Below are 11,157 nucleotides of genomic sequence, written 5' to 3'. Positions count from 1 at the left end.
CTATTTTCTTACTCTTAAGTGAGTCTTTGATAATCTCGAGTGTTAAGGAGTCTCTACCATAATTGCATTCCTAACCCCTCTATATGAATCGGGCATGGAATTACGCAAGTCAATAGCCTTATAAGTTTCAAATACCTTTTCATCAAAATTAACAATGTCTTGAACAAATTTGTTAAAGACATCGAGATTGTTTTGTCCTGATCTCTTGAAGGATCCATTTTAGAACTGAAAAATCTTTCAAGTAAGCACAATTTATTAGGAGCGGACTTAAGCAAATATAAGTTCTCCAACTTTTCCCAAAGTTCTTTTGTAGAATCGTGTTTTCCAACTTTTTTCAAAACAGTGTCACACGGGTGTAAAATAATTGAAGTGTATGCAAGTTCATCATACTGTTCTTTTTGTATTTCTGTTAAGTTTGTAGGAAATTTGTCATCTATGGCTTTTAAAATTTTTTGTTAGATCAAAATACCCTTCATTTTTTGTTGCCAAATTGAAAAATTCCCTTTCCCAATAAAAATTTCAACTTCAAAGAGCGAAGATATTTTTAAGAAAATAGAACAACCAAATGCACAGTAAGTCACACGAAGTAATCCTAAGGCCTTAATATACACTATTCTAGATTTCCAGAGTTTCATAAAATTCACGATCTTAGATCAAAGAAATGTTCAAACAGGTCAAGTCCAAGTGTTCAAACAGGATAATCAATGCAACACGAAGATATGTAAACAAAAGTTCAAAATTTTCACTCAACACAATCTCACACAGTGACTATATGACAGTTAAGGCACGAAATAAGTTACTAACTTGCAATCAAAATTCAACATGTCAAATATGGCAAATAACTCTTAGATTTCTAGCACAAGCAATGTTACCCCTTCACGGCACGATGATGCGCTAATGTTGAAATTTAAATTAGGATAAGCCAACATTCCAGAGAGAACCAATCTGAGTCTTAAAATTATGAGAAACATGAATTTATCACTTTAGGACCACCACTATACGTCCTAAAGTCTCTAGAAACTGCAGCAACCAACCAACCATAATCGAATCCTGAATGTCCGAAGAACAATTCTGTCCAGATTACACTATACTACCTAAAATAGAAAACTAACACCAAAATGTCAAAAATCACGTTAGGAACAAATTGCCTGAAGAGAGCGTCGACTGAAAATGGCCCACAAGCCAGCTAGGCTCTCTGCGCATGGTTTTCAAGCGTCATCACAAGCCACACGTGCCTGACTACTGGGACTGCCTCCACCTGTACGTCACAACAGTGGTCTCCATTTTCCCAATCTCATTCTGGATTGGCTGGAAAACGTAAAAACAGGGGCTAATTTTTTATAGTTTTTTGGATAGTTTTTCTCTTTGACTTTTACTTCATTTCGAACAATTTTTTGGATGTTTCTGGCATATTTCACAAGCCAAAACCATCGCCTTGAATCTTTGATACCAAATACTGTGAAAGCTCTCTCCAAAGATCTTCAAATCGGTATTTTTGGGGCTCACTCCAACGTACATTTATCTACCAACTACCTAACGAACCGGCTCCTAACCACAACCAATATAATCCACCTCATTACTATTCAATCTTACCTACAAAGGACAAGAAATGGTGATGATTTGTAACCACAAAGGTAGGCTATGAAGGAACCATAAATTACACAAAGTGGACACTTCAAGGGGTCATTTTTCACACACCAAAGGGGACAACCAAAATTCTCCTTATTCTACACACAAATCACAGTAGAAAATAGCTAGGTTGTAATCTTATAAATGGTCTAGGGTGAGGCATTTTAATTGGACCAAAAAGAAAGGTAAACGGGCCAAGATTCAAGCCATCCAAGCAGGAATACAATTGGTCCAGGTGAAACTCATAGACTTGGTTGCTGGACTTATTTCATTCATTGGCCTATGCTTATGAAATACATTATCCTATGTTAATATCATAGCCCAAGATTTCTTGGGTATCAAGAAACCCAACAAGGTTCAACTACAAAAAGGCCTAAGTAAAGAAAAAAAGACACGAACTATTCATCCTCCCCCCAATCTCTCTTCCCCATTTCTCTTCATGGTGGTAGTTCTGAAACTTCAATTATGTACAGATTTCGACGAAGCCAGCATGGGCAATCGTACCACTTGCGGGTGCTGGCTCCGCCATTGGTTAAGGCTATATCAAGCTCTAAGGCTCGGGTTCCCAATGTATCACGATGGGGTTATACAAAATTGGAAAAAAAAAATTCAAGTGTTAGGATTACCTCAGATCTAAGAGTTTTCAAATGCGGGCCCTCTAGATATTTGGGAGTGTGTTTTTTGCACATCTTTCATTCCTTCTTCTACAGAAGGGGACTTGATGATCTAGTTGAAGGTTGGGAGTTCACAACGTTGATAAACACTTGCGATGTCTCTGCATGCCTTCATTTCACTCACTTTGTTCCATACCATTACTGGATATGTAGGCCTTTGACTCTCAGGTGCCCTAGACACATTATCCTACTTATTTCGTAGCCTTTCCACTTTAAACATTTTGAGGCATTTGCCAGTATCGTGGCATGTTATGCAATGGATTTTGCAAAATTTTGCCTTTTGCCTTTTCGGGAGAAGATATGCTTTTCTTCTGCCTTATGAAGATGCTGTAGAGATGCACACATTCTGCCCTTGGGCCTATTTAAGTGTCGACATTGTAATCTATGTAATCCAAATGCAAACATCGAATGTTCTAAAATTTTCGATATGATTTAATTTGCTCGTTTTTCCTTTGACTCTCAAGAACATCTTACCTGGATCTCATTATATATTGGATCTATTAATTGATAGAATGAGCATGGATACCTTTTGCTGTTCTCTTACTAGAAGGAATTTTTTTTTTTCAACAAGCTATTCTTCATCTAAGATGGTCTAATTGGTGACCATTTCAACGTTAAATCGTGCGAAATACTCCTGAGGAATTCTCCTTCTCTTTGCATTACACCATTAACTCTTATCATTGGTATCTGTCTCATTTCTAGGCCTACTCATTTTTGTGGTGGCCAACCATTGGTTGAGTCTAATCGTAATTGGTACATCAGATCTTCCTACCTATCATCTTTCTCTGAGGTAGATTGGCTTTTAGATTCTCCATACATGTAGATATTATAAGAATTGCCCAAGCTTCTCGCTCTCTGATCTCTCCAATGACTACGTTGGTTATATTTCCAGTCAAGAAAGTTTGCATTGTCCACATGTCTCTTGAGGGCGGATTTGTTAATGTGCTGTTCACTCCTCTTTTTTGATGCAATGTCATAAGTTTGGGATGCCTGTGAATTGCTATTTTCTCAGGAAAAAATTAATAACAGGCTTTATTTCCTTGGCCGAATTCATCTTGTCAACTTTCCCTTGCATTTTCATAATTTGTATGCAAATATGCATTTTTTGCTGCTAGGGCCTTGAGGATCTCCACCATTTCATTGATATCCTTCGCTGTATGCATTCTCTTTTCTTAGCAATGGCGTCAGATAGAAGAAATGCTGGCCTGAAATCCTACTAGTGTTTCATCGACCTTTTTGCTTCTAATTGGTGTCACTATTGGCTAGCTCACTACTCGATAGGGATTGCAAGAAAAACCCTTTAAACCCAATACCCACAAAACCCCTTCTCGAACTGGATGGGGATTTCCTCATAATCGTGTATTTAGGCCGGGACGAGGCCAAGTATGGGTAAAAAGGGTTACCAAATATATTTGAATAATTTACTTTCAAAAATAAATAAATTAATTAAAAATTTTAATAAATATAATATTGCCACACTTTAATGAATGGGGCAATAAAATGAATTATTAAAAATTGAATTACTAAAAAAAGAAAGAAAAGTAAATTACCAAAAAAAAGAAAGAAAAGTAGACATGTACTAATCGGGGCAAGGGCCCCGTCCCGCCTTAAAATGGTATCGGGGCAATACGGGACGGGGAGGTTGCCCCGACCCCAACCCGTTCTATTGCCATCCCTAGTGTTGCGTTCTTCTTTTTTAAATTCTAACACCTTTATTTCTTTCAAATCTTTCTCCATTTGGCTCATCCATCCAGTTCCCAAGGTTTTCTCGAATCCAACAGCTATTTTCATGGTTTATTTTGCTCTCGTTTCCCACAAATGATGCCAATTTGTTGACAATAGAAAAAAAATCAATAAATTTCTCTCGATTTTCACCTCCAAAAATCACCGGTTCTCATTCTTAAACTAGTGCAAGAGGAGAAATGGCTAGTTGGGAATGAGGTATTTGAATTTTTATGCTTTTTCCTCTTAGGTGGAGATATTATAGATTTCCTTCTAGTTTCGAGGCGATTAGGTAATTTGGGAAAAAAGATTAGTGGTAGCCTTTGTTAGCTTGCTTATAACTAATACTTCATGTTTTATTCATTTAGCTTACGTGTCTTACGTTCACTGGCTGTAAAGTCGTGCTTTAAATGCTTGCCTATGTATGCCTTAGTAATGGTTTTTAGCCAGCCCGGATAGGGAATGGCTCGCCTGTACTCTAAGCAAGCTTTCTACGTTTTTTGTTTCCCTCGCATATCACTTATAGTTCATAGGTGGGGGATGGGCTCACTGGATTGATTCCTTCATTCAACAGAATAGATGTCATTACTTTCAATTGCTTCAGGATGAGTCTCCCTAGAATCCCATTATAAGCGAACCTACTATTCATGTTCAAAAAGTCCATCCGTAGAATATAGCTTGTTGTTCACCAAATTCAATCATCATCAAGGTAATCTATCTGCTTGCGATCAAACTATCTCCAGTGAAACTATAACAGGGTTCAGCCATGGGTAACATGATGAAAATCACTTCTAAACATAATATTTACATAGCTACCATTATCTACTAGCATACGGTTAAGACCATTATGAGCTATTACGACTCGTATTACCAATGCATCATAGTGGAGATATGTGATTCCTTGTTCATCATCACTATTAAACGTAATTGGAAGAGATGGTGTTTTAGGGTTATCTCGTATTCAGAAATTTTCCAACTTGGGCTTTTTGGCTACTCAAGTATAGTTTCTTTCGCGTTCATTATTTTTCATCGAATAGGGCCCGTTAATTATAGTATGGATTTCTCTCATGTCGGTGGTGCGAGACATTCACTAGTGCTCGCGATGAATCTACATGCCTTTGCTTATCTTCTCTACCTTGCTTTCTACAACTTTGGCAAGGAAGCTTTGGACTTTCAGACCCTTCATTTGTCCCTTCTTGTAGGCTTTACAGATTCACCACCTAGAGTAGTTCAAAGCACTGATTCGTATCATGGTCCCTTGTGCAATGGATTTTTTAAAACTTTACCTTCAGATTTTCAGGGGATGATGTACTTCGCTACTTAACATTTGCGAGGAGACTGGAGAGATCGCGTGCTCTTTGCCCTTGAGCTCATAGAAGTGCAGATACTATTACTTTGGAAGTCTGGATGCATATGTCATGCCTTCCCCCTTAAGATCTCGACAAATCTTCGTCCAATTTTTAATCGTGTGTTCTGTCTATATCTAATTTTGTATTAGACTTACGAACTGGTGATATGAGGTTGGATTTCTATTTTGGACATCTTGCCAGAAGGGAGTTTTCATTAACAAACCATTCCCCCTTGGCATCCCCGGCCTTTTCATCTGATATGTTCTGACAAGCGATCAATTTAGCACTGAAGCATGAGAAATAGCTTTTCGGGCACTCTTTTCCTCCCACCTCATATCATTCAACCTCGTGGCCGGTGCTTATCCCATCCTACTTCCTGTGAATGCCCTTAGGAGTGCTTGCTTCAACTGTGGCGAAATTCTGATTGAGCATAATGGAAGCTTACTAAACCACCATTTAGCATGTCCATCCAATGTCAAATGGAAGCCTTGACACTTGACTGTAGGGCTCGCCTTCTTCAGCCTCACTTACGTCATGTAATCACACAGGTAATACAATAGATCACCCTTTCCACTATATTTTTCCATTATTGGACAGATGAAATTGTCCGAAATTAGCTATTCCTTAACTGTTTTTTGAAAATGGCAAGTGATCATCATCATCATTGAGATCATATGTTCTTACAGGTCGATCTTTATATTCATCATATAGATGAGTGTTTCGTGAAATTAAGCTTTTCGCTCTCAACCTTCACGATGATATCGCCAGATATACTACCTATCGTGAGAGTTCACCTCATCTGCAAGCCTCCGGATGAGCTTATTCATACGCTGCTCTTTCCACTTCCTTGTCATACTATCGCAGGTTTTTGATATCTGTAGGTTGCTCCTATTTTCCCAGAAGGAGCTAGTAACAAGCTTCATTTCATTCTCACCAGATTCACTTAGCAAACTCGCCATTGGATTTCAAAGTTTGCACGTAGAGATGCATTTTCTGCTGATAGTGCCTTGAGGCTTTTCGCCATTTTCTGTAGAGTTTTTGTCATGGACACTCTCTTTTGTAGTGAAGGCATTGAGTAGGAGAATTGATGACCTGCTTTTTCGACGGTGTTTCTTCCATTGTCGCTTTGAATTTGCATCACCTTTCACTATCACTGTGTCCTTCCACTTCTAGCACTTTAGCTTACTCCAAATTTACTTTCGTTTGGTTCATTTTTGCATATTTCAAGAATTACTTAAATTTAACGGATTTATGGTTCTCTTTGCTCAGATTCTTATGGATGACGCCAACTTACTGATGATCAGATTTACAATCAACAAATTTTTCTCATCTGGCAAAGGTTTTCTCTTCCATTTTTTTTTTATATATTTTTTTTTATTTTGACTATTTGGGAGGGAGATATTTGAAGTGGCACGCCATTCTCTTCTTAGGCGGAAGTATTTATAGATATCCTTCAAAATTTTCAGGGCAATTAGGTCATTGTAGAAAATAATAGGTGGAGATTATTTATTGGCAGGCTTGTAACTAATTTTGTTACACATTCACGTATTATTCATTATATTACACATGCTGTGTTCGTTGGCTTACTTGCCCTTGTGCATTTTAATCTTGGTTTCCGTGAACCTTGAAGGGGATGGTTTGCTCCTCCTTTCTATGAGTCTTCAATGTTTTTTGCTACTTTTGCATATTTTTAAACTTCGCCAAACGGGCCTTGAGCTCGCAAGATAAATTTTGTAGATTCAGCACTAATAATCTTTCTCCAGGCTCAATGTCTTATCAAATAACATAAAGGAACTCAAATGACATGTAAACTTTATCTAGTGCATGCATACTCACATATAGCAAAAAGTGGATGTAATTGGCTAAAAGGAGTTTGCAGAACCATTGAACACAGCATCTATTTTGAGCTCTTCTTCATATTTTACAAAGTAGAGAACGCCAAGGATTGTTTTGATCATGACAAAGATTAATACAATTCTCAGAAAATAAAGTCAGCTTGAAAGGAAAGGAAAATGTAATACTCCCCCTTCCCATAAAGATAGTCATATTTCTCTTTTCACACAAATAGAAAATTTAATTAATATAGTTTAAATAATAAATTTGGCTGTCATTTTTCCTAATATACCCCTATATTAATGCAATCAATATTCAAGATAATTAAATTATGCATGCAATATTTAAAGTAATTAAATTATTCTTGTTATTAGTCATTGTTTAATGCAAAAATCAAGATAATTAGTATTTTAAAGTCATCCAAAATGTTAGTGGGTCTTTTTTATACTCAAAATACACATGAATTCCGACTACAATTGAATAATAGAGCGTTTTATATTTGTGACAATAAAGCCCATTAAATATAGATATATTAGAAAACTAATATATTAACTACACTCTCAAATAAGAAATAGGACTATAATTTGGAATAGACGAAAAAGTAAAACATGACTATTTTTATGGAAAGGAGGGAGTAGCAGCTAGACTTCAAAGTGCAAACTTTAGTTGTTGTTTACCAACAATTTCCATCAACATTTTCTGTTAATTTATTTAGTGGAATAGAAGCACATTTATTGATATAGAGTAACAATCAAGAACTACTAGTATTACTCTCCATTTGCTAGAATTAGTGCCTTAGAAAATTAGTCAAATTTCAATGGAAAGATTTCCAATTTCAATTTTTCATTTTTCCATTTTTTTCCTTTTATTTTTCCCTTTTTCTTTTGCACGTGTGTCTGTCCAAGTGAACAATTCATGGATGCGTCGTACATTTTATTTGCTATGCTGCCAGAATCGTTTGTTTTTTGGATTGAAGGCAAAGGAGACACTTAAATAAAACAACAAAGAGAATTTTCAGTGATGAAATTGAACCAAAATAAAGTTTATGTGTAAAGGAGACTACGTTTAAAATTGAGCGACCAACAATGTGTTTCACACTAATTGTTTAACGCATATCGAGGCATATATGAAATAATGAAACAATGTTGGAACTTGGGCATGTCTATGTAAATAATTATGTTTTGGTTAACTCTTGGTGGCATTAATGTTCATACTGTGTGATATGAGAAACTTTTAATAAGTTCCCTGGTGGAATTCATGGACATGGATCTAGATCATAGGCCAGAGGCTAACAAATTTCAACGTTGAGGATGTCGGCTAGAATGTACCAAATTTCTAGAATTGGGCAGTCTACAATATTAAGCCAGGAAAGCTTTTCAAGTTGGTATTCCATAGGCAGACAATACAAATTGGATAAATATTGAAGAAAGGGGTGGTCTTCAATGCCCTTTGATAGGGTTTTCCAGTTTCGCGATGTTATGTGTTAATTACTTAATTATGCCTCCCTTTCGACCATTAACTAAATTTGACTAATAAGGTGTTTTTAAAAAAGGCACTTTTAGCATTATGTAAGAACTCATCTAGGCCTTTGCTCATGGCTGACTTCTATCTGTTGGATGGAGGGCTTTTGGGTCTCTTTTTTAAGGGCCGTAACCATTATTTTCACACATTGGTGGGAGCACAAGTTTTGGTTTCTCACCGATTTTTCCTATGATTCTTCTATGGAAAATCTTTGGTTAGTTTTGATGTACACTCAGTATAAACTAAGAGGAGAGATTCTGTTTACCAATCTGCACGCTAGTTTGAAAATTTTGTGAGGCTAGCGAGAAATTGAAGAAATCAATGCAGATTGGAAAGATTTGTGAGGTTGGTAATGGTTTGGTGTTTGGTTGTGTCGTGACATTGCTATTTGTTTAGACAAAATCTATAAGCGTACGAGATCTTTGATAGGTATTAATATGATGAGTTGAGTTATTTCCTACGCGGAAAAATTGCTAACTATAGATTACCGATTTTACCAAATTTGATATGGGAACAAAAGTAATGTGATTTTTGTAATTATTCAAACTTAAGCTACTAATTATGTAAATGAGTTATTTTTATCGAGTGTTCATGACAATCTATAATCGTATGTTGTTTAATCATCTTTTCCAAGATAAATAAAACCTATTCTTAGCACGACTCTACTATATTCATAGTTCAAATTCATAGGCAAAGAGATGTAATTAACCATATATACGATTATCACACAAGATAGCACAAGCCATAAATGCAATTTCTAACACCTATTACCCGTGTGAATTATGTAATGTTTTAACATATTGTGAGTCTTTCAATACTACAATAAGCAACAACTAATCTAATTAATAGATAAATAGTCAGATAACGCAATAATAATGCATAATTAATTACCAACACAAGAATTCTCCAAACTATCAATTCAATAAATCAAAACGCATGACCAATGGTTTCATCATTCATCCAATACCAAAAAAAAAAAAAATGTTAGCCTAGTATATTTGATCTAAATTACACAAAGAGCTAGGAAAGACATCAACTGATTCAAAGAATAGAGGTAGGAGCTTAAAGAATCAATTTTCTGTATTTCTTCTTCGATTGAGCCTTGAATCTTCAACTTTGTGTGTTAATTCTCATACTCTTGTTAGGCTTCACGTCAATCAAAGAATATGGGATAATTATGCTCAGGATGACTTCTTGTAAGTTAAAAAGGAGCAAAATAGGCATGGAATAGCTTTTCCGGCCTAGTTCAAGCCTGTAGATAGTCCACGCTCACACATGGAATTTATACCATATGCACGTATGGTTATGGCCCTTATAGGTCGACACTATTTTTGCCGTGTCTTTCTCTCCCAATATCCAAATGAGCTGATCCAAAGTGCATTGGTAAGAGAACTCAATGGGCTATCTTTCCAATTTGAATGTTTACTACGAGAAAAAATTATTTCAATTGGATGCTAAAAATTTGGAACACAACTTGTTCGGTTAAAATTGATGTGTGAGAATACTTTTACTATATTTCATCCATTTGAATCTTTTTCTCATCCAATTGACCCCATTACTCTCGAATCTTCATCGTGAGATCCAACATAACTTTTTAGTATTTGCACTTAAGTCCCAAACTTTGAATATCTTGCAACTAAGCTCTTTTATAATCATTTTTCTCCAATTATGCCATCTTCATCTATCATCACCTAACAAACACAATATAAACAAAATAAAGCCATAATTCATAAAAATCTCCAACAAAAAATCTACTTTAAAGGACTAAATAAGTGTACAAAATACACTTATCACTATCCTCTATCATGATGTTGTTATCCATTGTTAGATGGATTCTGGGCTCAGTTTCAACTTACCAATCAATATCAACCAACCAAACAAAAAACTTCAACCCACAACTTTATTGACTCACGGTTGCTTTCTTTCTTTCTCACTTACAAAGGAAAAAGGTTATAGTGGTGATTTGCAAGCCACAAAAGCAAAGAGAAGACAGAAGAAGTCAAAGGCACAATGGAGATGGCAAGAAGGTAGCCTTGGTTTTTCATATCAACAAAGGGCAAAATGCACGGTTTCTACACAATTAAGATGGATATATATATAGATTTAGGTTATATCATCAATTGGGCCAAGAGACAAGATAATGTACAAAGACACAAAAAAAGCCGTCCTATAAGTGAATTTGGTCCAAGGTAACATTAACACAATTAAGTTACTACTAGTGGCCACATTGTTTTTAGGTTGAGTATATGAATTGATTGGTTGACAAATATTTGGCTCATCGGCCAAGGCCTATGAAATATAATCTGAAACTGTTTAACATCATCATCTGGGATTTATTGGATATTAAAACCCAACAAATCTCCACCTTGATACCTAATAAACATGCAAGAAATCAAAATGCACAGTTTGTACTTGCATAATCAATGTAA

Source organism: Olea europaea, chromosome 3 (assembly GCF_002742605.1).
Source record: "Olea europaea var. sylvestris chromosome 3, O_europaea_v1, whole genome shotgun sequence".
Taxonomy (NCBI): Eukaryota; Viridiplantae; Streptophyta; class Magnoliopsida; order Lamiales; family Oleaceae; genus Olea; species Olea europaea.
This window is presented reverse-complemented; position numbering follows the sequence as displayed.